A 25581-nucleotide genomic window follows, 5' to 3' on the forward strand; every position below is an offset into this window, starting at 1 on the left:
GACACTTACTTGTGGGAGTGGTCATCTTTGAAGACGAAGATAAGGCCATGATTCCCGTTATGGTACCTTGGGTTGATGGATCACCTTAGAGAGAATTTTAGTGTTGGTGTTCTTAAGGAGTTTTTCATACCTTTTTATCAAATACCAATGATCAATATATAATGATCATAAGTGATGGTAGGTTATGAAAACTCTTTACATTCTCTATTAAAGGCAGTGGCGGACCCAGGAATTTTTCCATGGGGGTGCGTAACTTTTTTAAAAATTTTAGGCCCCAAGGTATATAAATAAAAAATCGGTTCGTATCGGGTCGGTTCGGGTCGAGTCGGGTCATGTAAAACAAAAGAACTTAATTTATATAACCCACCATAACATAATGAAAACAAAACGAAGCACATGTCTACTATGGTTAGTATGCGGCTATAATAGGCCGCTGGAGGTGGATAATATCAACCAAAAATCATCAAAAATAACAAAGAAATTTACCCGTGGCTGATTACGGTGATATGCGGCTGCTGACTGTTCACTGTTGTCGCTGTTGATGTTCTGATCGCTGGCGTGCAAGGACGATAAAGAGAGCATGATAGAATATGTAACGGTTTTGGGCTTGTTTATTTTATTTTCGTTTGAAATATTGTTGATTTGTTGGGTTTGTTTATTGGGCTAAGACTTAGTAGTGGGCTAGTTAAATGTATTGGGTATTTGGGTTTAGTTATTTAGGGATTAAAAGTAAAATAATTTAGGTAGTATTTTTTATAAAATAGGAGTTTACTAAAGAATATTTTTAAAATATAAATTGATAACACTTTTTATCTAAGGGGTGTGGACGAAAAAGTCCAAGAGATGCGGACAGAAAATTCCATGGGGTGCGGACGAAAAATTCCAAGGTGTGCGGACGGGATTTTCGACAGAACTTAGCACTAAATTTTTTTTTTCCCGGGGGTGCGCCCGCCCACCCTGGGCTATGCTTAGGTGTTGATGCAGATTTTGTGTCCGATGCTTGTCGAATAGATTAGTTATTATTTTACGCTGAATTTGTAATAGTTAGTGAAACGGTCTATCGAACATGTATAGACTCGCTCGTTTGAAGTGGTCAAACGAGAGGGTTATTCGGTTGACCGTGTGTTGTTGCAAGACAAGTTATGGTTGTTAATGTTAGTGTCGAAGGATAAGGCATCGAAGGATTGTTGATATCCTTCGATGAGCTCGAAAGATATCCATCGAAGGATGGACCTCGAAGGATATGTGATCCTTCGAGGCATGTGTGTATCTTTCGAAGACTGTCTGATCGAAGGATGATGTTTCGACCAGTCAGTCTGATCCTTCGACCTGCAGCCTGTGTTTGGGTATAAGTACCAACACCTTGTCTTGTAAAACATAAGAGTGAGAGCACAAGTGTGTGCTAGAGAGAGAATGGAGGTCTGAGACCTCACCGGGAGAAATCACCACTTGGTTTCTCCCCGGATGTATACTTCTTTGGTATTAGTTCGGTTGTCATGTAACCGGGCCGACTTGTAATGTTTACTACCGGATTAATACAAAGTTTGTTATGTTTATCCTCTCTTATCTCTTCCATCTATGAACATGAACACGAAAATCACGGGTTGGATCCCGAAACACGGACCTACAATTGGTATCAGAGCCATGGTGCCCGATTTAGTAAAACTAACCGTTTACTAAGTCACATGTGCTCTAGATCTGTGATTTTTATGGGTTTTTGTTCAAGATGTAAAAATGGTGAAAATGAGAAAAACTCAGATCTGAACCCGAATATTCAGATCTGTGATAAAACGGGTGTTGGGTTTTATGTTTTTCTCCTAAAAGTTCAAGTTTTCTTCATCAAAAATTGTGTACAAAGTGTTTCATCGCATCTGCAAATTTTCCCAGGTCCCTGTGTTCATAATGTTCTTCACATCTTCATAGTTTGAAGGATATGAAGAACTTCGAAAGATCAGGTTGCTTTTTCGAGAGATCAGTCCTTTAGTCGAAGGGTTATCCTTCATTGATTCGAAGGATCATTCTGTGTTTCGAAGGGTCAAGTTCTTTTTGAAAAATCAGTTCTGATATGACAGCAGCTGATGTGTGTCAGATCCAGATCTGACATGTGCCAGAAAAGTCAATTTCACAACCTTCGAAAGATTCTTTTCTCGAAGGATTATCTCACAACCTCGAAAGATCATATCTGTTCGAAAGACAGAAACTGATCTGTGGATCATCTTTCGAGACCGAAAGATCTGTGCTCGAAACCCCCCAACAACTTCGAAGGATACTTTATTAATTAAAGTGCACCGCCCAAGACACTTTTGTCGGCTGTTGATAGTCCAAGCCCAAGTAACAATAATATTTGGTTGTTTGTTTTAGTGTTCCAAGGCACCGCCCCTAGTATCCAATCAATACGTAAAGGGTGTTTAAATCAGTCACATTAAAAGCACAGCCCAAAGCACTATCAATTAATGTTGTTGGTGTTCAATTAATCAAGGATCACGGCCACCGCCAAGAAAATAATCATTTTGAGTCCTCACAATTCTTGTTTGTTCTGCCCAAGAAAACAAATACCTTTGTTGACTTTTGTTGGATACAAGATAAGGCACCGCCCATTTTAATATCTCGGCCAAGGAACCGCCCAAGTGACTAATTGATCTTTTTGTTGTTTGCTGATTGGAACCTTATCACCACCCACAAGAAAGCAAATATTTTTTTGTTGTTTGTTGTTTGTGGTCACGGCCCAAGGCACCACCCACAATAAGCCAATAAGTTTTGTTGTTTGTTGTTTATGTTCACTCCCCAAAGCAACGGTCTAGATCATGTCTGTTATAAGATTTTTACCAATTTCAACATAAGACAAATGCTTGTGACATCACCATGACATCACAATGATGATGTCATGGTGAGGTGTAAACGGGAATGGGTTTGTGGCGCTCCGTGCTTCGCGTGTCGAACTCTGGGGCGCACGACGGAGGAATGTCGTGACGTCGGGCTTGAGCCGGACCTAACCGTGTCAAAACCGAGTCGAACCGAGCCGAGTCGCGTCCACACAAGGTGTATCAAAGTGAAAATCTAGCGCCTAAAGTTATATTTTGCTAGATTTCTCTATTGGGCCCCTTTTGGTGTGAATTTTGGGCAAAAAAAAAAAAAAAAAAAAAAAAAAAAAAAAAAAAAATCCATTGGAACAAAGGTTTTTGATGCAGAGTGGGGTCGGGTATTTGCGGAGTTGATCTGAATCGCGCTTCCAATATCGAGGTTAAAATTTGTATGGATTTTGGGAGCGCGCGGAATGATTCGGAACGATGAAAACAGAAGATGATGAAAGCTTGATGTTTGAAAATTGTGGGGTAGTCACGGTTACCGATGCAGTGTCAAAAATGGTAACGCGACTATTATGGGCCAAAAACAACACGGTATGTTCGCTTCCGCACATCAGTATTTATGATTGTTACCGGTTATTCGGAAATGTTCGAAAGGATTTTGTTTATTGTCATATTCTCGCATTTGAAGACGAACGTATGAACCTGGAACGTCTATACCGATCCTAACGAGTTCACAAAGTCTTTGGAGGGATACAAGTCGGATCCTACGGGGTACTAGGCGAAATTTCTTTATCAACTAGAATATGCAACGAAGAAATCTTTTTGTTTATTGTCATATTCTCGCATTTGGTAACGAATGAATGAACCTAGAATGTCAATACCGGTCCTAACGAGTTCACAAATTCTTTGGAGGGATACAATTCAGATCCTACGGGGTACCAGGGGACGTTCTTATTCAACTAGATTATGCAAAGAAGAAAGTCATGTTCGTGAATTTTCGGAACCGAGAACATTCAATGAAGATTGATGACAGTTCCGCTCAGTGGAGGGAATTGGTGAACATTTGACGACAGTTTCTTTGAAGTGGAAAGAATCTGTTAAGGTTTAGAGATTTTACCAAAGAAATGGGGGGATAAAAATTTTCATTTGTTGAATTTCTTCGGTAAATTTCTAAACGCAATCACAGGTGGTAGAGTTTGTGGTTTTTCTGGTGATACAAGCGGTTCGGAGTGGAATGTTTTGCACAGACACATATTTGAGGATTTTAATTAATTCTCCAGCCAGCGTGAAGGGTTTTGCACGGAAACATACAGGTATCTAAAGTCGACAGTTGTTTCAAAGCGCTGTTTACTGAAGACCTGGGGGAATCTTTATAGAAGTTGATAGTTCAAGGCTGAAGACCTGCAGGATTCGGTTTTGGGTTTGATGTTTCTTTGGGATTTTACAGGGATCTGGGGGTAACTCAATTCGTTGAGTTTGCAAACGATGTACTTGGTCAAGCTGACTTCCTGAGTACTGATGCTGAAGATTCGTAGTGCATTACGTGGTCGACTTCACAAAGGCGAGACAATGAGATCTGGATGTAGTTCAACTAAGCGTGCCGTTTGGTTGAGCTTGCAAGGGATACACTTGGTCAAGCTGACTTTCCTGAGTGTTGATGCTGAAGATTAAAGTGCATTACTTGGTCGATTTCACAAAGACGGTTTACAGAAGACAGTTCACCAGAAATCTCTATCAATGTAGTATGCTTGAAGATCAAGACTTGATGCAGCTTTTAAAGAATGGAACCCTTATCAAATGCCGGTTGGAGTATTGGAAGATCAGCGGAAGATCGGTCAATTGAGCCTCTTGAGGAAATTGCACAACACTCAACACGGATACGCGTACTTTAAGGGGGAAACATTATACAAGGAGCATCAAGATACTACTTACCTGGATCATCGGTCAAGGGGAAATTGGTTAACACAGAGAAGATGAATACTTGACTGAAGATCGATTGCAGTTGCATGTTCAGCATTCGACAGCAACGGACAAGGGGGAATTTGTTGATGCAGATTTTGTGTCCGATGCTTGTCGAATAGATTAGTTATTATTTTACGCTGAATTTGTAATAGTTAGTGAAACGGTCTATCGAACATGTATAGACTCGCTCGTTTGAAGTGGTCAAACGAGAGGGTTATTCGGTTGACCGTGTGTTGTTGCAAGACAAGTTATGGTTGTTAATGTTAGTGTCGAAGGATAAGGCATCGAAGGATTGTTGATATCCTTCGATGAGCTCGAAAGATATCCATCGAAGGATGGACCTCGAAGGATATGTGATCCTTCGAGGCATGTGTGTATCTTTCGAAGACTGTCTGATCGAAGGATGATGTTTCGACCAGTCAGTCTGATCCTTCGACCTGCAGCCTGTGTTTGGGTATAAGTACCAACACCTTGTCTTGTAAAACATAAGAGTGAGAGCACAAGTGTGTGCTAGAGAGAGAATGGAGGTCTGAGACCTCACCGGGAGAAATCACCACTTGGTTTCTCCCCGGATGTATACTTCTTTGGTATTAGTTCGGTTGTCATGTAACCGGGCCGACTTGTAATGTTTACTACCGGATTAATACAAAGTTTGTTATGTTTATCCTCTCTTATCTCTTCCATCTATGAACATGAACACGAAAATCACGGGTTGGATCCCGAACCTGGACCTACAATAGGTCCGCCCTTGATTAAAGGTACCTAAAGGGAAATCATAATTGCCCCTTAAACTAATCAATAATTACAATTACTACCATCAAGTAATTGTCAGGGATTAGTTATGTCATATTGGTAATGTTACAAACTGATCCGTAAGGCCACATCAACGGGTTATTTCTAACAGAAGTTACATCATACACATATATAATTTGCATACTTTCACCAGAAAATACTAGCTTCTTCTGTCCGGTTCCATGACATTGCCATTAGGAACAATTGTCAGAATATTGCAGAAACTGTTGGGTTCATCTTGATCCAGTCGGATGGGTCACGAGCTGGATCTAAACTGGGTTGGATATAAATGGGCCAAATGGGTTTCAGAGATAGTTGGCGAGTGAAGGATTAGTCACTTATTGACTGAGTTTCATGGAAGTTGACGCATGATGGAAGTGAACGTTAAGGTTGTTACAGAAAAGAAGGAGAACATGGCTTTGTTTATGATGTTGTTTCCTTTGTTTACTAAATGTAAATAGGCGTAACAGTAGCAGTTTTTCAAGTTGATGTTTTTCAATTCCGAGCATTGTAATCGTAATAGTTAAGTTGGAATAAACATCATAGAATTAGTCCTATAGTGTGTGTTTCCAACTGGGCTTACTTGTCGTCTTCCACACATTCAAGAAACGAGTCCTCCCGATCCAACCACCGGCTTTGATTTTGTAACATATATTCGAGTTAATTTATTCTTATTTAAGCAAATTGTGAATAACACAGCGATCTATCTCTAGGTCAAAATTTAAAGATTCTTTTGGCCAAGAACAACATTGTAACAGGCCAAAATGGTTGTAGAACTGGAGGGAAGATACATCTTCGACAAGTAATTGTGACGATAAAAGTGACAAGATTATTGAAGTGGATACTTGGAAGCTAAGAAATAGTACTAACCTAAAATCTTTCAAGAAAAAAATAATAACAAACTTTTGTAAAAATATCATACGACTAAAAAAACTACAAAAATAAAGTGTCGCCCCAACCACATCGTGCGGGCACCCACTATTGTAATAATAACATATTTGTGTTCATATTAAAAGCATAATTTTTGAAAAAAAAATATAAGTGCATGTGTGCCAAATCAAGTTGCTTAAACGTTTACGATTCTTATTTTGTGTATTATCTAAAATACTTGTCAAGCTACAAACATTAAACTTTTACACTGTCATCCATTTTTGGTATAAAAAGCCTTTTTTACAACTTTTGTTTAGCTCGCATAAAATTTTAGGTAATGAATATGTTTGTTGTTTTGTTATATTCTCCCCTCAATTAAAGAATTCCAGTGATGGTAGCCTGAAGCCAATGGCTTCAAGAAGTAGTTAGGTGAGCCTAAAAGGTTAGCAAATAAACGTCTTTTTTGGTGTTCAATTGTTTAGTTAAGTTGCTCAATACACATATTTTAGTTATGTTACACATGTTTGCGTTTCAAATGCAGTTTTTTATATTTTTAGTCATTGAATTCATTTAGTAGAGATTTAGAATATTATGATGAAAATGGATGTGTAAATTTTAAGTTCTTTTATCTTCTTTGGATGCAATTGTTGAGGTACACAATTGAAATTATGTGAAACTTACATAAATTCATGTACGGTGGATCTAGAGTCACCGAGGAGGTTCCTAGGAACCTGTTCGGTTTGTAATTTATAGTGTAAACTCATAAAAAAAATGAAGGAACCTTTAAATATTCTTTAGGGGAACTTGTAAACAAACGTTTGTTCTGATAAACTGGTGAGGCGCTTGGTGTACATCCTTGAGGTGTTGAGTTTGACTCCCGTCTCAAAGCTTTTTGACATCCAACTCCCAAAAACGCATACACACACAGAGACCCGCACGACCACCACTTTAAACTCTACAAATTGTTGTTTACTTGTTTTTAAGCTTTAACTTGTTGATTTTAAGAATTCAATTTTCTTCTACTTTCTGTTCGCTTTGTTATCCATAGGAGTTGAATTCATACATGTACAATGAATGTAAAGTGAAGGGAACACTTCAATTACATAACTGTGGCATAAGTTAATGTGAACATAACAGTTTAAGCTACATGAAATTTGGGTGAATAAGTGTATACTTGAAGTTGTATTGTGTCACTAATACTCATTTCCATATTAGAGCAGTAAATGAAAAGTTTCATTATTATATCGTATTTTTGTTATGAGATGAACCGTACCCGATTTGAACCGTCGAACTGACCCGATTTTTTTTATGTTTGAACATATGAAATTAGAACATAAAAAAGTGAACCCCTTGGAAAAAAATCCTGGATCCGCCACTACATGTACGGTGGCTTGTAATAGACGTCATAATTGAATATGATATTAGTCCAGACACCCGCCGCAACGCGCGGACTTTCCGACTAGTATTAATAATATATTAGATACTATTAAACTAATATATTATTATTATTAGTCAATAATTTTAACATTGTTATTCCTAAATTAATAGAGAGAATGACACGTGACATTAATAGGAATCCTTTATTAATAGTTCGATTGATCAGTTAAATTTGAATCAATTACAATTCCCTATGAGTTTAGTAATAAGAACTGAATCACATCTTTGAAAATCGTTAGTATACATATAACTAGAGAAATTACTTTGAAGTTAGAGGCAAGTGACCAAGTCGTAACTATTGTCGGTTAATTTTGGTCACCGAAATTTTTAATATTCAATTAAATAATTAGTATTTATTTATTGTTTCTTAAATTATAAAATGCTTTCTTACTTTAAATTTACCAATAACACATTAAATCATTCGTATACTAACTATTCCCCCATTATTTATAATTAGTATTCATTCATTATTTATTTATAGAAGATGTTGGTGCACTTGTGTCTGTACTTTGTCTGTATTCGGTCACGATGTAAAACGATGCCTTTGTTAGTCTTGTAAGTTTGACCAAGTCAACCATCCTCCTGGTTTGACTTGGACAAACAGTTTGAATATGGTTGTAATTTGTCTGTTTCGAAGGATGAGACATCGAAGGATGATTTAGATCCTTCGATAAGCTCGAAAGTTAACCGTCGATAGATGCAGATGGACCTCGAAGGATATGCCATCCTTCGAGGTATATGTGTATCCTTCGAGAGCTGGATGCTCGATAGATCATCTATCGAGCAGTCAACATGATCCTTCGGACAGACATTCTGTGCTGGGTATATAAACCCATGCAGTGTGTTCATTTCTTTTTAGACACTTGAAAACACTTGGAGAGTATTCTGTCAAGAACACACACACACTTAGAGAGTTTGCAAAACTGATTTGTAAACATTGTGCTTGTAACCGAACCTTTCATACGTATTAATACAAGTGGTGTTAATCGGTGAACTTTGTGTGTCTTGTGTTTGTGCTTGTTTCATCTCGGTTTGCACTCTAGCTTGGATTCCGCACTTGCTAGTGTGTTTCACATAACAAGGTTAAGGTTTGACCTCATCCTCAGAGGGACCTACAAGTGGTATCAGAGCTTTGGCTCTTTTCCTTGTTAAAACCGAGTTTGTACAAGGTCTTGGTGTGTTTGGACACTTGGTTTAGTACCCGTTTTTGGTGGTTTTCTTGCACTTATAAACATAAAAACGTGTTCTAAACTAACCGGGTGTGTTAAAGAACGGGTTGGGTAACTTAAAACTTGTTTTTAAGAAACTTGGTGATTTCCGGCCATATTTCCGGCTTACTCCGGTGACCGGTTTCTGGATAAGGAAGTTCTATTTTAAGCATATTTTATTGGTCAAATCGGGTTTAGTACAAAAAGTATGGTCTGACCATACCATTCTGCCAAAAGATTTCTACCAACCCATCACCTTTTTCACCAACCTGTCATCTCAGTGTCAGCTGTGTCAGAAGCGATCGAAGGATATCCTTCGAAATCGAAAGATCATCTTTCGATCAAGGAAGCTTCGATAGATAATCATCTTTCGAACAGTCTTTCGAAGTCTGAGACCTATCCTTCGATCCAGGGAATCTATTCGAAGGATATATATTCGAAAGATAAGGATCTTTCGGTAGTGAATCTTTCGAAATCATTGTTCGAAATTCAACAGTGATCTTTCGAACACTGTTGATCCTTCGAACAAGTCTTGATCCTTCGAATTTAGTCTGTTTAAGTTTAACAGTTTGTGTTTGTCTTGTCTTTCGATCAGGATTGGATCCTTCGGCTGGTTGTTACCTTTCGAAGATATTCATATAGAATTCATTTTTCTGTTCAAACATGAATCCGAGTTGGTGGGGAACTCCGGCTCCAGATAGTGGAAAATATACAAGTACAGGTTCCACTCCCTCATGGTGGGGTACACCGGCTCCAGACAGTGGAAAGTACACGAGTACAAGTTTATCTCCTTCATGGGCCGAGTCTCCGGTGTCGACATCTTCACAAGCAAATGCCATATCGTCAAGTCAATGGGCATTAGTATCGAATCAAACTCCGAGCATTCAAAGTATCTTATTGAGCGAAAGCGAAACCGGAAGTTTGAATCGACCTCCAAAGTTGATGCATTTAAATGAATATCCGGGCTGGGTTGATTGATTTCGTACATACGTTCTTGGTCAAAATACCGAACTGTAGATACGTTTCACTACAGATTTCGATCAAGCTATAGAGGTTGCTGCTTCAGATACTGCTACGTTTGCTGATCTTCCTGAAGATCAAAAGAAAACGTATGATCTGGAAAAGAAAGCATACGCCATTCTCACTCAGGCGTTAAGCAAAGATATCTATCACCAGTTTGTCAGTTTCAAGACAACGAAGAAGTTGTGGGACGGGTTGAAAACTAGAGGAGTAGGGAATGAAGCAACACGCCAATTGCGTCATGATCTTCTCAAGAAAGAATTTGACTGTTTCACGTGCATGGATAAGGAGTCTTTGGGAGACATGACAAGCCGGTTTTATCACTTGCTTACAGAGTTGAACAATTTCAGAGTAGCAACAACTACAGCAGAAGTGGTGAAGAAGTTTGCTGATGCTTTGCCTCCCCAATGGAGTAGTTTCTTGGAAATCTTGAAGTATAACGGAGTGTTGAGAACTACAAATATCAACGACTTCATGCAGCTTTTGGAAAACAAGGATCAGGAGGAAACATTAAAGGCAAAAAGAGTTCCATTGCCACAGAATCCAGAAATGTATTATGGAACTTCCAGTTCTTCGTCTGCAAGAACCGGTCCACATGCTCCACTACAAACGGCGTTTGTCACAAGCACGGATATGTATGGCAATCCAGTGCAAGTTCCTGTTAAGCCACCTCCCACCACAGACATGTATGGAAATCCAATACAACCACCTCCTCCTGCTCAACAACAACATGCGTGTTATGGAGGAACATCATCTGCTGGTCAGCAATCAAAGCCAAATACAGTACAGCTCGACACTTCAAGCTTCTCAAAGGTCAGTGTAGAAGTAGCAAGGGAACACATGGAGCTGCTTAACACTGTAGTGAGCACGTACTGTGGGTTAATAGAAGGTCAGATTGGCAACATTAATATGACACAAGAAGACTATCGGCAGATTGATAAGGAAGAGATGGACTTGATGGATATCAAGTGGGCCTTTGCTAGTGCTGTAAGAAGGGCAAAGGATTTCATGGAAAGTACTGGCAGAACCAGCTTGGAGAGTAAGAGAGACACCAAGTATGGGTTCGATAAACAGGCAGTAAAGTGCTTCAACTGTGGTGAACGGGGTCACTTTAAAAGGGAATGTACAAAGCCAGCACAGCACGGGAACCAGAACCCCTTCAGAAACCAAGGCAACCAGCAGAACCAGAACAGAAACAATGAGCGTACATTAGTGCCTGTCAACAACCAAGCCAACCGGGCACTTGTGGTTCAAGTGGATGAAGGTTGTGACTGGTCAATCCAGTTGAGTGGTGATGCTCAGGATGGTACAGCTTGTTTTGCTAGAATTGTGGAGGAGGCAGTTCACACCAGTGGTGGAGAATCTTCCGCCAATGGTGGTGAATCTTCTGAGGATGAAGACTCTTCGGGTTATAGCAGGAGTTCAGATGAAGAATCCTCAAGTTCAGGCGATGATCATGTGGGTGAGACATCAAATGCATCAATCGATGTAGATATTGATGAACTTTTGGAGGAAGCTGCAGCAGAAACTCAAAGAAGATCTATCTTGGTGGATCAAGCTGCTTATTCTTCGTCTTCTCTCCATTCAGCCTTTATGGCTAATGTCGACGGTTCATCAAGTCAGGTATGTGTCGATGAACCCACTGTTGTAAATTGTGATGAATGTGATAGGTTGCGTGCTAGATGTGCTGATGTAGAGAAAAGTATGTCTGAGTTGCAAGGCAAACATGATGCTTTACAAGCTAGTTTGTTTGACTTGCAAGACAAACATACTACAGTGAATGAGAATTTGTGTGACTTGCAAAGTAAGCATGAAGCTTTGCAAGAAAAGTATGATGTGACTTTTATTCACAATCAGAAATTGACTGTGGACCTTTCTAAATGTACAGAAGCCAATATGTTTTATGAAAATCATGAAAAGGAGTTTAAATCGGTAATCGAAAAGTTAAAGAAAGATAAAACCGAGTTAACTAAAATGGTTTCCAGAAAACAAACTGACATTAATTTGTATATATCTCGTCTTGAGACAATGCAAAAAGAAATGGCTTGTGTAAAAACGGAAAGTGAGGCAATCCAACTCAAGTTAGATAGTTATTTGAGTTCTAGCTATGTGTTGGATCACATCATTGATGTCCAAAAGGAGAAAAGGGACGTCACATGCATAGGCTATAAGAATTGTCCACCACCAGTGAGACATAATTATGATGCCATGCCGGATGAGGAGGACAGAGTGTTCTTTGAACCATCTGTGCCTCTAGATGTGAAAGAATTTGCAGCAGGGCTCGGATATACAAAGGAAGTATCACCAGATTCGGATGTATCAGCAGATACATGTGTGTCTTCTGCTGAACTGAATCAGGATCCTCCAGTCATTACTGAGGATGCTGATTATTCTGATGATGAATCTGATGATGCTGTCCCAGCAAAGTCTGATGCGGTAGTCAAAAATGAGGACATACCTCTCGAGAATCACATTCTATGTGATCCTCCTGCAAAACCCGCTAAGACTGTTGCAATTGAGTCCTCGTCTGCAAAAGAGTCGGAGAGTGTGAACTTGCTGTACACTCTGGTTGGTGATGATAAGATTTATTCAGACAAAGACTTTCCCATTAAGAAGGTGAATCAATCCTTAATCAGCAAAGTTTTTGAAAACTCGACAAGTAAGTTTTTGGGAAAGACAGGACCACGTGTTACAGTTACACAGTGTCCTCCTATTCCAAAGGCCGAAATTCAAAAACAATTTGGCAACAAGAAATTACCAACAGTGCAGAAACAGCAAAATCACACCAAGCCAAAAGCAAAATCACCGGCTCAAACTCAAAAGAAGCCGAATCGGAAGAAAAACAAGAATGTAAACTTTGTGAAATCGACGGGAACGGACAAAATTGAGACGTTTGAAAATAAATCTAACTTAGATTTTGTCAAGAAAGCTACTGTTCTGAAAAGAATTGAACAAACCAGTTCAAAGCCTAGTACCTCGGGTTCACAAAGTTCAACATCATCGGCCAAACGATCACATGATACTTCGGGGTTTGTTGAACGAAGATCATGCTTTGAGTGTGGAACAATTGGACATATAATTCGAAATTGTCCATATCTTCATAAACAAAAAGGAAAAGTTGATGTTCCCCGTGACCAAACTGACCGTAAGCAATCTGTTTCTGTAAAGCAAGATCCCCGCCTTGTAAAAGAAAGGGAAAAGAAACAGAAACGCCAACAGGTCAAGAGAATTGAAAAGGCGATTAAAACCGATGTGGTTAATAAACCATCTGTTTCTGTAAAACCAGACATTTCAAAAACTTCTGACAAACATGAAGTTAAAATTTTAAAGAATGACATTGGTAAAACAAAACAGACCTGGAAACCAAAAACGGTTACTGAATCAGGGGGACCATCACAATTCACCAATCATCAAAGACAAGAAGTTATTGTTATTGATGAAAATGGAAGACCCAAGACCACAATGGCTTGGGTCCCCATCTCCAACTAATCAATTAAGTTCATGTGCAGGGTGTTCCAGGAGGAACTATCAGTAGTCATTGGATTGTTGATAGTGGGGCATCCAGGCACATGACAGGCGACATGAAGCTTCTCTACAACGTCAAATCTATTAGAGGAGGTTATGTTGCTTTTGCTGGAGATAAGGGTGGTTATATTACGGGTGAAGGAATGATATCCAATGGGATTGTCAGCTTTGACAAGATCAACTTTGTGCAACAACTTGATCACAATCTTCTTAGTGTTTCTCAAATTTGTGACAAGCAATTCTCAGTACACTTTGATGCTAATGGATGTTATGTGCTGAAACCCGGCTTCAAAATTCCAAAAGAATGGATTCTCTTGTCAGCTCCAAGGATAAATGATTTGTACGTCCTTGATATGAGCCAAGCTATTACTACGTCTGCACAAGCAACTTGTTTCGTTTCAAAAGCCACAGAAAAAGACTCAATCTCTTGGCACAGACGGATGGGCCACATTCACTTACGCAAAATGAATCATTTGGTTTCAAATGAATTGGTGAATGGTGTTCCTCTCAAAAATTTCCATCTTCAAGACGTCTGTGTTTCGTGCCAGAAAGGAAAGCAAACGAAGAAGAAGCACCCTACTAAGAAGATCAACACGGTGGCAGTTCCTCTTGAACGTTTGCACATGGATTTGTTCGGTCCTGTCAAGCACAAGAGTATTCGGGGTGATCAATACTGTCTCGTGATTAATGATGATTATTCAAGATTTTCTTGGGTGGCGTTCATGGCACACAAGAGTGAAACCTTTGGTATTATCAAAAACTTGATCATTCAGATTGAGAATTTGTATAAATTGAAGGTTAGGCGGATACGTAGCGACAATGGTACTGAATTTAAAAATCATGCTATGGCGGAGTTTTGCACTTCAAAGGGTATTCTTCATGAGTTTAGTGCAGCTTATACTCCTCAACAGAATGGCGTCGCTGAACGTAAGAACCGCACATTGATCGAGACTGCTAGGACAATGTTGGTAGAGTCGCAGTTGCCCATTCCATTCTGGACTGAAGCTGTGGCCTCTGCATGTTACACATTGAACCGAGTCCTTACAGTCAAAAGGCACAATAAGACCTGCTTTGAGCTTCTTCAAAAACGGAAACCAGATTTGTCTTATCTTGAACCGTTTGGAGCTCCATGTACAATCATCGATCCAAATGGAAAGTTTGGGGCTAAAGCAATTGACGGATACTTTCTTGGGTATGCCACCCCTAACTTACGAGTCTGGAATCTAGAGACTAAAAGGGTCGAGGAATGGTCTGAGGTCAGAGTACAAAGGCACACTTTGCCAGTCAAATGTCCTGGTCAGCCTTGGATGTTTGAGTACGATGACTTTTTCAATTCGATCAATGTTGAAGCCGTTGAAGAAAGTGCTGCGGCAAGGATGTTTTTCGAGAGTGACAATGCAACAGTTTCACCGGTGGTTCGTCCAATTCTTGTCAATCAAGAACCATCTTCGGTGAACAATAATACTCTCGACAATGAGGATTTTCACGATGCTGCTGAATTGAACGAATCTTCAGAGGATGATGAATTTCTAGATGCAGATCAAGAAGCTCCAACAGCAGTTCATGGTACTTCAGAGGGTACTCCTCCAGTGGATGCCCCTAGAACAGCTGAAGCAACTGCATCATCCTCTTCGTCAATTCCGGGCATTGATTTAGTTGTTGATCTCAATCTCAACAACCTGGGTATAAATATTCTAGTTCCAGATAATCCAGAAACAAGGATTCATAATACCCATCCTCAACAAAACATCATTGGAAATGTGCAAAGTGGCATTCAAACAAGAAACATGTTGCGAAACAACAACAATGCAGGCTTGTATGCGGCTATTCGAGAATCCGGGCAACAAAACGATTGGTCTTTCGCGTGTTATGTTTCACAGGAAGAGCCAAGAACTTGGAAAGAAGCCATGAAAGATAACTCTTGGGTTGAAGCAATGCAGGAAGAACTGCAACAATTCCAGAAGCTTGGTGTTTGGAAACTCGTAGAGAAACCTGCTGGTTACAAGAAGATTGGTACCCGTTGGGTTTTCAAATGCAAAAAGGATGACCGCGGAGTTGTTATCCGGAACAAAGCACGTTTAGTTGTTCAAGGTTTTCGTCAGATAGAAGGAATCGACTACAACGAAGTCTATGCACCTGTTGCACGTCTGGAAGCTATTCGGATCTTTCTGGCTTATGCCTCATTCAAAGGATTCAAGGTTTACCAGATGGACGTCAAAAGTGCATTCTTACATGGTGTGGTTGAAGAAGAGGTATACGTCGAACAGCATCCAGGTTTTGAAGATCCTATCCATCCCGATCGGGTTTGGTTGCTCAACAAAGCTCTCTATGGTCTTCATCAAGCACCGCGAGCTTGGTATGCAACCTTATCAAACTATCTGCTGGAGAACGGTTTTCGAAGAGGTCTTATCGACTGTACTCTTTTCATCAAAGAACAAGATGGAGATCTTCTTCTGGTACAGGTATACGTTGATGATATTATTTTTGGTTCTACTAATGATGTCTTGTGTAGGAATTTCGAGCGCATAATGCAGGATAAATTCGAGATGAGTGCTATGGGGGAAATGACTTTCTTCTTGGGCCTACAAGTACAACAAACTGAGTCTGGGATATTCATCCATCAGACTAAATATGTTGGTGACATCTTGAGCCGGTTCCAGATGTCTGATGCAACGCCCATTGGTACCCCATTGCCACAAAATCACGGAATTACTCCAAATTTGAAGGGTGAAGCAGTTAGCTCCTCATACTACCGCGCGATGATCGGATCTCTTATGTACCTCACAGCATCAAGACCAGACATAATGTACCCAACGTGCCTGCTTGCCAGATATCAAGTCAACCCGAAGGCCTCACATCTTGCAGCTGTAAAAAGGATTTTTCGTTATTTGAAGGGTTACCCTGACACCGGTCTATGGTACCCTAGGGATAATAACTTTGAATTGGTCGCTTTCAGTGATTCTGATTTTGGCGGATGCAAAATCGACGGCAAATCCACAACGGCTGGATGTCAGTTTTTAGGAAATCGCCTAGTCACATGGCAGTGCAAGAAGCAGACGTGCGTCGCTACATCAACATGCGAAGCTGAATACATTGCTGCCTCAAGTTGTTGCTCCCAAGTTCTTTGGATCCAACAACAATTACGCGACTACGGTTTTGAATTCCTAACTACTCCTATTTACGTTGATAATTCTGCTGCATTACAGATCACTAGAAATCCTGTGCAGCACTCAAAGACCAAACACATCGAAATCAAATATCACTTCATACGTGATTGCTTTGAGAAAAGGCTAATCGATGTTGTTAAGGTCCACACCGATGACCAACGTGCCGACCTTTTTACCAAAGCATTTGACAAATCAAGATTTGACTTTTTATTATTGGTAAACGGCATTAAGGTCAAGCAAGAGTAAAACCAACATCGGAAAATCATTTTTGTAAATACCTCTGTGTTTATAAATTTATCTTAGTTTATTGATTTTAGGGGGAGTAAATCCAAAATCTGAAAATCCAAAAACATCGAAAAATTTCAAAAGCATAAAAACAATAGAAAAACAAAAATGAGTTTCCTAGCGAGCAAAAGAGAAAATGATAGTACATCAGTGGTCTATCCAAACCTCTTTAAACCTTAAATGAAAAACGATAAGCAGCTCTATATAAGATGTATCGGTAGGCTCACAATCATTTTAAAGTGTGCAGGGTGATATAAATCTTAAACTGACTGAAGACCAGGTGGGAACCATTCATTGGCATATGGTCTTAGTACCGAAATTTCGTTTGATAGATTGCCGAGGTTCTGAGATATTCGGTCTTTATGCTGCTTATCATCTGGGTATCATGGTTGTATCTTTTACCGAAAAATAACGGGGACGCAAGTCTAGATCTTCCATGATACTATACATACGTGTACATATTACATACTGCATTCGACCTCAATAAGTGATAAACAATCACATGTCCATATCAAATAAGTGATAAAATATCACATTTATCCGGGAGTCAAGTTCGTCTCTCTGCTGTACGAAAGTACTGACCTGTTCACGGACTTGCTCCTGTGCCCTCATGCATATGAAAATCAAGTTCCTCATAAATAAGTGATTCTATCACATAGGGCTTGTTTTCAAGTCAAAATAAGTGAGAATCTCACATCATATACGGTGAAACAGATGATAATCGGTATACTCACCGGTAAGATGAACCCTCGTTCATACCTTGATACGGGAATGTGTCGTGATGTGGATGAACACCGGTCGGTAAGTATAAATCATACCTTAACGTATCCCCTCGCCATGATTACATCTGATAAGTTGAGCTTAAGTGGACAACAATACCGACAATTGTTATAGGATGTTTATCTTAATGTTAACTAACTGAACAACAAGAGTGTTTTGGCATGACCGTACACTGATATGATTCTCTTACCCTCGAAACTCGCAAAAAGAATGTCTGTATATATTTATTTACTGCTTTCAGTCTTTACATTTCGAAATATTAAAAAATACCAAAAAGATTTTAGGTGCATTCTAATATAAACTTTATAAAAACCAAAAAGATTTTATTTCTACTTTATTTTCGATCGTACGATGTTGGATCTCGAGTCTTCGTTACCTGAAACTTGAACGAAAACCGAATTGACTAAATCTTCATAAACGGTCGAAATTTGCAAGTTTTGAAAGTTAAATTTAAAATTGAGAAATTTATTAAACTTTCAAACTGTCGGACGGTGTTTGATTGTGACATGGTCATACGTGTGTCATTTGTTTATGCTAACTATATTCCAAGCAGTTGTTCTCATTACGCGTTTAGATTTCTTGCATGTGCAAATTCTAAAGGCAAGGAGAACATGGTCGACGACAAGCTTCGGAATGAAGACACGACGTGAAGGCACTCAAAAGATGAAGATGATCGAGTTGCCGCTGACCATCATCAACACCACAAGGATCTCAAGCTATAAAGATCAAGTCATTCACGAGCATAACTCAAGGGGGAGCTTATGTTAAGAGGAAGTTTGTCAACACACTTTCTACATGATACGGGTAGTTTGTTGATACACTCTCTGCTTTCAAAGACGTGAAAACTTTGAAGATCCTCCGACATTGAAGACTTGAAAGGACATCGGAGTCTTGAAGACACAAAGATCAAAGATGATCAAGATCGAGACAAAGCTACAGCCAAGGGGGAGTTTGTTGGTGCACTTGTGTCTGTACTTTGTCTGTATTCGGTCACGATGTAAAACGATGCCTTTGTTAGTCTTGTAAGTTTGACCAAGTCAACCATCCTCCTGGTTTGACTTGGACAAACAGTTTGTATATGGTTGTAATTTGTCTGTTTCGAAGGATGAGACATCGAAGGATGATTTAGATCCTTCGATAAGCTCGAAAGTTAACCGTCGATAGATGCAGATGGACCTCGAAGGATATGCCATCCTTCGAGGTATATGTGTATCCTTCGAGAGCTGGATGCTCGATAGATCATCTATCGAGCAGTCAACATGATCCTTCGGACAGACATTCTGTGCTGGGTATATAAACCCATGCAGTGTGTTCATTTCTTTTTAGACACTTGAAAACACTTGGAGAGTATTCTGTCAAGAACACACACACACTTAGAGAGTTTGCAAAACTGATTTGTAAACATTGTGCTTGTAACCGAACCTTTCATACGTATTAATACAAGTGGTGTTAATCGGTGAACTTTGTGTGTCTTGTGTTTGTGCTTGTTTCATCTCGGTTTGCACTCTAGCTTGGATTCCGCACTTGCTAGTGTGTTTCACATAACAAGGTTAAGGTTTGACCTCATCCTCAGAGGGACCTACAGAAGATTATAAATTAATAGGTATATGTATAATACAAGTCTGTTCTAAATCACCATGCCACCATCTCCCCACCTATTCTCAAGTCCATATTTAGTTGCACCTTAAAAGATCACAGGTATGCTAATATGTGTATTTTACGTAAGAATTTATAGGTCCCGTTTTTCCGGTGGATCGATAACGAAAACATATCCTTGTTTATCAAGAACACGGTAACGGGTGCGGAATCCCCGTGACGATGCAAACCAAACAAAGTTAAAAATAAGAACATGCGTAACCAAAAGATTCAATATCTATTGATTAGGGATGAGTACAACCACAAACATATACAAACAATGTTTTAACGGACTCTCACTAAGTCTCTCTGTGCTCATCTGTTTCACACAGAAACTAATGAGGGGTATTTATACTAAAAAGACACAGACATTGACGAAACGCAAAGTGGACCTCGACGAAACAATTCAAAGTCGACAAAACACTTTATGTTTCGTCGACATACAAGTGACGAAACACATTGAGTTTGGCCCAAATTCAAGTCAAAGGCCAACAAAGTTTTGCTGCCCAGATGAAGTTTTCGTTGAAACTTTCACAATTTTTGAAGATAGGACAAACTTGTGACATCATCATGACATCATCATGATGATGTCATGATGATGTGTCACCGGGACGTGGTTTGCGGCGCTCCGTGCTTCGCGTGTCGAACTATGGGGCGCACGACGGAGGAATGTCGTGACGTCGGGCTTGAGCCGGACCTAACCGTGTCGAAACCAAGTCGAACCGAGCCGAGTCGCGTCCACATAAAGTGTATCAACAAACTCCCCCTTGGACGCTACTCCTGATGGTTCTTCTTCTGTGATGGTTCGTCTTCTGTGATTGTTCGTCTTCTGTGTCTTTCATGTCGGAGGATCTTCAAAGTCTTCACGCGTCGTAAGTAGAAAGTGTATCAACAAACTCCCCATTTCATTTAGGAAGTGTGTTAACAAACTCCCCCTTAGAATGAACTCTCCATTGAGTCATGCTCGTGAATCTTTTGATCGTCAATTCTTTAGATCCTTGTGGTGTTGATGAAGGGTCAGCGGCAACTCGATCATCTTTATCCTTTGAGTGCCTCCACGTCGTGTCTTCATTCCAAAGCTTGTCATCGAACATGTTCTCCTCGCCTTTAGCATCTGCACATACAAGAAATCTAAACGCATAATGCGAACAACCGCTTGGAATATAGTTTCCATAAACAAACGACACATGTGTGACCATTTTACAATCAACTACCGACCGACAACAGTTTGAAAGTTTAGAAAATGATCAATTTTAATCCTTTAACTTTCAAAATCTGTTAACTTTGACAGTTTATGAAGATGCAATTGTTTTCCGGCTTAAAATCAGGATTTTGGGTAAGATAGACTCGAGTTCCAATATCGGTCAATCAAAAATAAACTAGAAGCAAAATCTTTTTGGATTTTATAAAGTTTATATTAAAACACACCTAAAATCTTTTTGGAATTTTTCATTTTTCAAATTTAAAGATGGAAAACAATAAATAAATATATACTAACATTCTTTTTGCGAGTTTCGAGGGTAATAGAATCATATCAGTGTACGGTCATGTCAAAACGCTCTTGTTGTTCATTTAGTTAACATTTAGATAAGCATCCTATAACAATTATCGGTATTGTTGTCCACATAAGCTCAACTTATCAGATGTAATCATGGCGAGGGGATACGATTAGGTATGACTTATACTTACCGACCGGTGTTCATCCACACACGACACATTCCCGTATCAAGGTTTGCACGAGGGTTCATCTTACCGGTGAGTATACCGATTATCATCTGTTTGACCATATATGATGTGAGATACTCACTTATTTTGATTGAAAACAAGCCCTATGTGATAGAATCACTTATTGATGAGGAACTTGATTTTCGATGCATGAGGGCACAGGAGCAAGTCCGTGAACAGGTCAGTACTTTCGTACAGCAGAGGGACGAACTTGACTCCCGGATAAATGTGATATATTATCACTTATTTGTTTGGACATGTGATTGTTGATCACTTATTGAGGTCGTATGCAATATGTACACGTATGTATGGTATCATGGAAGATCTAGACTTGCGTCCCCGTTTTTTTCGGTAAAAGATACAACCATGATACCCAGATGATAAGCAGCATAAAGACCGAATATCTCAGAACCTCGGCAATCTCTCAAACGAAATTTTGGTACCAAGACCATATGCCAATGAATGGTTCCCACCTGGTCTTCAGTCGATTTAAGGTTTATATCACCCTGCACACTTTAAAATGATTGTGAGCCTACCGATACATCTTGTATAGAGCTGCTTATCGTTTTTCATTTAAGGTTTAGAGAGGTTTAGACAGACCACTGATGTACTATCATTTTCTCTTTTTCTCGCCAGGAAACTCATTTTTGATTTTCTATTGTTTTTGTGTTTTTGAAATTTTTTTCGATGTTTTTGGATTTTTAAAATTTGGATTTACTCCCCCTAAAATCAACAAGCTAAGATAAATTTTAAAAACACAAAGGTATTTACAAAAACGATTTCCCGATGTCGGTTAACTCATGTTTTACCCCAATGCCATTTACCAAAATTAAATTTTAATCAGAAATGATTTATCGAATTTTGAAAAAATGAGTTGGCACGTCGGTAAGCGGTGTGGACCATGACAACATTGACGAGTTTCATAGTGAAACAATCACGTGTGAGGTGATATTTGAGTTCAACATGTTTGGCCAAAGAGTGCTGTACAAGATGATAATAATTCATAAAGCAGCTTAAAAATCGACATGTATAGGAGAGATTAGAAATTTAAAACCGTATCCTGCAACTGTTTCATGCATTGCAAGGAATCTGAGTGCTCTCCCAAACTGGATATCCACCCGGTGTGGACTTCAAAGCCGATTTTTGTAGCTACTGAGAAATTCTTGACAGCAGCAAGATCATAAACCTTTGGTTCCGGCTGGTCTTCCACATTGCACCAGCGAAGGTCTTTGTCTTTCTCCTTCAGAAGTAGTGTGCGGTTGTTCAATCCACGCCAAGGCATCCGCACACCCGGTTGGTTTGTTCAACAAACACATTTTCTTCAATCACACCGCAAAGAAATGTACACTGCACGTTTATCTTGTGAATTTTTGAACATCAGACGTGCTGCAGGTGCGTACATTTTGATTTGAATCTATCCCGGGGACCCGATCAAAGCCTTTAACAATCACGCTTTGAAATGATTTTCATTTTGTCGAAGTTGTCAAATTCTTTCAACAGACAATTTTGTTTCCCCCTTCTTTTTCTCTCCATCAAAGGCAACAATTTCTTCTGTCGCCTATCTTGTGCAAGGACGCTCCACTATCAACAATCTTACGACTATCGAAAGTTCCTCCTGGAACATCCTACACACTCACTCAGAGATTAGTTGGAGAGGGGGACCCAAGCCTTCATAGACTTGGGTTGCCCCTGAGAATCAAGAAATGTAATTTCAATTTCTTGAAGGTCCTTAAATTGCATGCCTCACCCTGAATCCTCACCTGTTTTCGGTTTCCAAGCTTGTTTCCGTTTACCAAATTGTGCATTATGTACAATTTCTGGTTTTAATGGTTGTGACAAACTAGGTTTCCTTTTAACAGATTTTTCTTCAGGTTTTAAGGCCTTTTCTATTTTCTTAACATTTTGACGTCGTTGTTTCGTTTCTTGTTCTTTAATGGTACGTTTGTCATTTTTGGGTGAAACAGGACGACGTTGTGAGTGACCTTGTTCAGAGGGGGTTCTTTCAACAAAATTTGGTTTGGGCGAGTTTGTGTAGTCTTTAATGATGTACCCAAACTTCTCTCATTTGAAACAAGTTCTCCTTTCAACAAACTTAGGAGAATCTGATCGACGACCTGCCGTAGAAGTTGCAGACCCAGAGGTACTAGCTTCACACCTGTTTGTGTGTTGGGTGTAATTGTTATCACTATTACGTTTCAAAATGTTGACTTTTTGTACAAAATCGGTATTTGATTTATTTTCAAAAGTCTCCACTTTATCAGTACCTTTGGAGGCCACAAACTTAACGTCTTTTGTTTTCTTCTTGTAACGAGCTCCTTTTGAATCAAACTTAGCCTTTGGCTTTGGAGCTCGTTGTTGTTGTTTACCCTTAAAAGCAATTGATTGTTGCTTTGTTGGTGATTTCTGTTTTCCAAATTGTTTTCTTATTTCAGCTTTTGGAATTGGGTCACATTGAGTTACAATGACTCCTGGAATTGTCTTTCCCAAAAAACTGGTTTGTAGTATCTTCAAACACTTTGTCAATCAAAGATTGATTGACGTTTTTGATTGGAAAATCTTTGTCTGAATAAATTTTACTATCACCGACTAAAGTATACAACAAGTTATTGCTCTTAACAGCAGACACACATTCCTTGTCATCTTTGACATCCTTGACATGATCTATCACTTGCTTAGCAACAGGTTGCACGACAGGAGTAGGAGGATCACAAAGAATATGATTCTCAATTGGAATTTCTACTCCTTTCGTCTCATCAAGTGATTCATCCTGGTCACTTACATCTGATTCATCATCTGAAGAATCATAGTCCTCAATGGTTGGAGGACTTTGATTTGAAGCACATGATGACTTTTCTTTGTTATCAGATGAGCCCTCCGATGAATTGTCCGGTTTGAACCCTAGGTGTCACACCCCGATTTCCACGTGTATCACCGGTGGGCCTGGTGGGGGATTACCGTGACGTAGTTGGCAACAATATAGTCAAACCACACAATATATAAATGCACAGCGGAAGCATAAAGATAAATATATTTCAACTATTGAATGTAATATCCAAGTATCACAATCGTCGAAATATAATCCACAGGGGATCAAAATAAGATATAAAATATTGTTCAACAGATTATTGGCATCCCAAGCTTGCGAGACTTTAACGATGCTAAGAAGTGGCCAGCCTATTACGAGTAGAACCTGCATTAATCTTTTTGGGAAAAATACGTCAGTTTACACTGGTAAATACATTCAACCGACACTTTTGTAAAATGTTTAATAAAATTGATTTGAATGCACAAGGCACAAACTCTTTATAACTTGGGATAATTTATAATTAAATCTTGTAAAAGAATTACATGTTCACTATGCGTTCGGTCGCCCGGGCCGTGCCGGGTTTAAGGTTAATAGACACGCCACAAAGCATAAAGCCGTGGCGGGAAAACCAACGGTTATACCTTTAATAATATAGACACATTACGGGTGTACGCCTACACCCGTGTGTCGGGGTCGTGGCCATTTCGTAAAATGATGCCAAGGATATCCGGGACATGGTCATTAAGCTCCCAAAGGCGTAAAGCCAACAAAACGTATTTAAACGGGCCGATTAAATTATTCAATTAACCACCATATGATGGAAGATTTAATGCCCGAACAAGCAGTAATTTATATACCGTAACCCAAGCCCGTATAACGGAAAATAAGTTAAAAGTATTTACCTGAGCAAGTATTAATCCTTAATAAACAATGCAAGTTTCTTTTACTGGTTTCCTATTCTGGAACGAAGGTTTAAATCAACCTATTAGAATCCTAACGGGTCTTTAATTTAGCCTTAGCTTAGACCGGTCAGTTTCAAAGGATATTTACGGTTTAATCGCGTGAAAGGCGAAAACCGGGAATGGAATGTGATTCGGACCCAACAAGTTTGAAGACTTGTTTTATATGGGTAATATAATCACACTCTGGATTTTGAGGTCAAAACAATAAGGTTTGACCCGTTTCGGCTAGTTTATGTAAACTAGTTACATAAACCGTACCGTGCGCGCAAAAGGCGTAACGGGTAACCGTAAGGGTCCTACACAAGTTTCCTTAGTTAATATGCTTTAAAGAGGTTGTGGTATCAGTAGGATACCTTCCATAATGCCCGTAACGAGTTTTAATCCAATATTTGCCCCGTAGGGGTATTTCGGTTATTTTAAAGATTATAAAAGAGGTTTCTGAGTTCTACAGGAAATATGAGTTTTCTGAACAGTTTATAAAGTCCAAAATACTCTATTTATTATTTAAAATCAGTAGCAACTGGAATCGGGTCAAAAGACCATGTAGAACTCAAGTTATGTCCGAAAAGGGTATATTTGGTATTTACCGAACCGATGCCA

The sequence above is a fragment of the Helianthus annuus genome, chromosome 17 (genome assembly GCF_002127325.2).
Source record: "Helianthus annuus cultivar XRQ/B chromosome 17, HanXRQr2.0-SUNRISE, whole genome shotgun sequence".
Lineage (NCBI taxonomy): Eukaryota > Viridiplantae > Streptophyta > Magnoliopsida > Asterales > Asteraceae > Helianthus > Helianthus annuus.